We start from the raw sequence: 4,586 nt of genomic DNA, 5'->3' as shown, positions 1-4,586 counted from the left end.
TTCTTCCGTTATAACTGCTGAAATTATAAGCACCATTACTGTCCATCCTTTAATTCTCAAATTGCACATGGAGTTGACAAAAGACTGATTATATATATATAATATGATATTGTTATAAATTCCATCAAAAATAATTTCACTAAGAGTGGTGGTGCCTTTAATCTTAGCATTTGGATAGCAAAAGTGGGCAAATCTCTGTGATCACCAAGCCAGCCAGATCTGCACAGTGAAACTTTGTCTCAAATACAGTTTCCTTTAATCCAAAGAAGTGCTTAATTGAAAATACTTTCGTAACATAATTGAGATTTGAATTCTGATCATTGGCCTTTCATTTCCTTATATGTGAAAACTATAAATATTAATAAAATTCATTAAGGAAATGGGAGAAAGGTGAGCTTCTTGAGCATATACTACTGAAGGCTTTCTCTTTCTACTCAGAGAGTATTTGAAAAAAGTGTTTTACAGATTCTAAGGTTGCATTAACAGGTAAACTATTAATAGTCTTTCCACTTATAGATTCTCATTAATCTCTAGCCATATTACTATTTTAGTACTTTATATGAATTACGTATATGGCCTTTTACGTCTGTTTGTTAACAAAGTGAACTTCCTTCCATGATAGAATTTTACACTTATTCCTAACTCAATTTAAACAATTAAAGTACTGTCAGGATTCCCCCAAAATCATGCTTTAATAATCCACAATTGGAAAACTCATCTTGGTATGTCTTGGTGTGATAACTTCTATCCAAGTCTATCAACAACTTCTGATGTTTCTCTTCTACGATCATGGAATTTAAAATTATGTGTGGAAGACAGCTAGCTTTTGAATGGTTTGAGGGCTGTGAAAATTTTAATGTGAATCCTGAGCTGAATGTCAGATGTGACTCATTTTCTTTCTCTTTTGTCACATGGGGTTTGGAGTCACAGATATTTCCACACGACAGGCAAATGACATAGGGGGCTTGCAGTTTTAATAATCCCACTTCAGTGGTTCTCAGACTTTTCAGACTTTAGAATCTCCTAGAGGTGATTACAACCTAGAGACCCAGGCCCACACTCAGCAAAGCTGGTTAAAACCTAGAGACCCACGCCTATACTGAACAATGCTCACTCAAGTCTCAGGTAACAGTCAGGAAGCTACTTTTCTAACAGGCTCCTGGGTGTGCTGCTGCCTGACCATCCTTAGTTAAATGCTTCTCATTAAATCATAAGTTTCTGAAAGTCTAACTGGAAAATGTAGATGCTTTTTTGTCAGTGGACTGCTAAGTACATCACAGTCCATCCATGTTTCAGCATTATTCTCAACAACAGAAAAGAATGTACTGTGGGAATGAACATGAATGTACTCTGAGGGAAGAGTGCAAAGTGACAGAAGCTGACCTTGAAAGTTGATGAGGGAAAAGATTCCATGATATAAAGTTCCAGAAGTGACAACATTTTAAAGATGGAGAAAGTATCTTTGATCGTTAAGTACTGTCAACAGGGTAGGGAAGGAGCTGTGTGGAACTATAGAAAGTAGAACACTAGGGAAATGGTTGTGCAGATAAATGGTTCTGTCTAAATTGAGCTGGTGTTATATGAAGGCTACCTGGAATAAAAGAAAAATAAGATGTAATCCACAGTGGTGTAATCCACTGTTTAACATTATGTTATAGTTACCTAGGATAAGGTCACTGAGGAGACACAGGGCATATCTGTACTAATTCACAACTTCCTGTGACCATAGAAGAAAATAAGAAATGAAGAGATCTGATTTCACATTCTTGTTCCCTTTATTTGTTGCTCCACGTGCTTGCTGGCCAACAGGACACCACAAACGGGAGTAGAAAATGGCTGAGCCACAGGACCAGATATCTACGCTTTTCTGAGTTCATGGTTTATCTCCCAATTTGACACCGTTTGAAAATAGAGAGAGGGGAGTGGGAGGGAGGGAGGGAGGGAGGGAAGGAGGAAGAGGCATCTACTGACAACTCTGCAGTTTGGAAGCTCTGAGCCTCTGAGGCCAGCAGTAGGATGAAATTCTGGAGCACTGTCCCTCCCCACCATAGAGCCTGAATATTCTGCAATTATGTATTCACAGTTGCATGCCTCACCAGGAGTGACTAATAGAGAAAGTGTCATCTTTAAAGTCTTATGCCAGATCCTCTGCCCATACCAACATCCATGCTGTGTCTGCATCCAAATATCCCAAACAATTTGGGAGACACATGAGTAAATCACTACTGACCCAACAGGCATGGTTTGGCTAGTTGTGGAGAGTGGGAGTCCTTGCCCAGGTAAGTGAGGCTAGCAGAGGAAACTGATCTCCAGAGGAGGAAAAAGGCCAAGTGAAGACAACTCTGTGGACATTAGATGCATGTGCAATACAGACTGAGACACAGCATAAACCACAGTAAATACAAGAGTCAACAACTTCTATTGACCTCCATTCCGTCTATGTGACCGACAGTCTCCAATTTTCAAGCCTCAGAGAGCTGTTCCAATACCTTATCTTTCAAGTTCTTTTTTCTTTTCTTCCTTTGTCATCCTTAAAAAGATAACAAAGTTATTTTTGGTTCATTCTTTTTTTCTCTTCTTTTTTGATATGTGTCTATGTGATATTGTGTGAGTATTTACATGGGTGAGTGTGGGTAGAGATCAATAGAGTTATCATCCTATATGGCTTCACCTTATTTATTTCAAATTTTAATTTTTTTTAAAAATTGAATTAAATTAAATTTTTTTTGTAAATTTATCTTGAATTTTTATGCATTTGATACAGAACATCTTAATCATCTTTATACTCCTTTGTGCATTGGCACACTTATAGCCTGAACCCCACTGGAATTCATGCATTCTGTCATTTGTTTTAAGGCTATTCCAGTCAACTTAGCATCCTTAGACATCTCAGTGCAAATCATCCACTGAGGTCTAGTAAGTCTGTCTAGAGACCCTTCCTTTAAGAAGGTCAATGCTTCTTCACTCACTAGTAAACATTTGCCAACAGTTTTTTTAGTATGAATGGGGCCTGCTGCCCATTTCCACAGTTCTATGTTGGATTTTTGTGTGCTTCAGTTTGCATGGGTCTTGTGCATGCTAACACATTGCTGTAGGTTCACATGAGCAAGGGCCCAGGAGCCTGTAGGGCTCTATTTCCATATGGACGTGCACCTCCTCCCCTGACTTTTACAATCTTTCCTCCCAGTCTTGCAATGGTCTCCAAGCCCTGGGTGGGTAGACTTTAATATAGGACTCCTGTCCAAGGACTCAAACACTGAGGCTCTTATTCTCTACACTTTGGTCATTTGTGTCCTTTTATATTCCTGGCCCTCTGCTGCATGAGGGAGCTTCATTGATAAGAGTTGAGAGCTGCATTCTTGTTCTCTTAAGCTTTTTTCTATGTTCCTTGAGCCGTAGGAGTAGAGGCTACATTGTAGATGTGCTACTTAGGCACAGTTAATTTACAGACAGTCTCTGTGTAAGGCCAGTGTAGAACTCTGTAATAATCACTGACTGTTGCAAAAGATATATTAAAACCTTGTTGAGTCAGGATGTCAGTGTAGCCCAAGCAGTCCTGGAAATTGCTAAAGTAGACACCCCATGCTGACATCAGCCTCACTATGATCTGCCTGCTTCTGCCACCTGAGGGCTGGGTTAAAGGCATGTACACTCATGCCTGGCTATTTTTATATTTTTTTTTTACTTTTAGTTCATGTTTATAAATGTTTGCCTGCATGTTTCTAAGTGTAACACATGTGTGCAAAGTACACATGGGCCAGAAAAGGGCATCGATCCCCTGGAACTGCAGTTGTGGACAGTTGTTAAATGTCATGAGGGAGCTGGGAACTGAACCCAGTTCCCCTGCAAGAGCAGTAAGTGCTCTTAACTGTGGAATCACCTGTTCAGCCCCTACCTTATAATTTTACTTAGTACAATATCTCTCACTGAATTTAGACTCAACCATGTGGAAAGTCTGACTGGGAGCAAGCCCTAGGCATCTTCCTCTCTCTGTTTCCTGAGTACCTGGATGACAGGTTTATCCTGTCACATGGCTCTGGGAATCTGACCTGAGATCCTCATGCTAGCAAGGCAGGCAACTTAGAGATTCCATTGTCTATCCACCCCCAGACCATGGTAGTTTATAATGTTTATGGTGTTGTTATTCAGATAATTTTGTTTGTATAGATTCTTCCAATTTGAGGCAATGTACTTTTTGTGTCTCTTTCATTGCCCTTCCATGTGTACTCCTTCCCCTCTTCCACATTTCCAGTACTTTGATTTTCCCTTAGTTTGTATTCTTATGTTTCATATTTTATCCCCCACTAGTCTTTACATTTGTGAAATTTTGGTTTTGACATTTGCTGTACACTTGGGAGACTTTTTTGGCTTTTCTTGTCTTTCTTTTTTAACTTTTCTAATATTTTGCTCTTTTCTGTTCCCTTATACAACATCTGTTCCTATTTCCCTTCTTTTCCTTCCTGTCTGTTTAACCTCGCTTCTTCTCTTCTTCTCTGTCCATGTCTTCTTTATCTCCCTGTCTCCACAACCACCCTCAGTAGTATTGGGATTCAGAGTATATTCAACTATAGGAAAACTTCATGGAA

The sequence above is a fragment of the Nannospalax galili genome, unplaced genomic scaffold, assembly GCF_000622305.1.
Source record: "Nannospalax galili isolate Female #2095 unplaced genomic scaffold, S.galili_v1.0 scaffold5734, whole genome shotgun sequence".
Lineage (NCBI taxonomy): Eukaryota > Metazoa > Chordata > Mammalia > Rodentia > Spalacidae > Nannospalax > Nannospalax galili.
Note: the sequence above shows the minus strand (reverse complement) of the source record.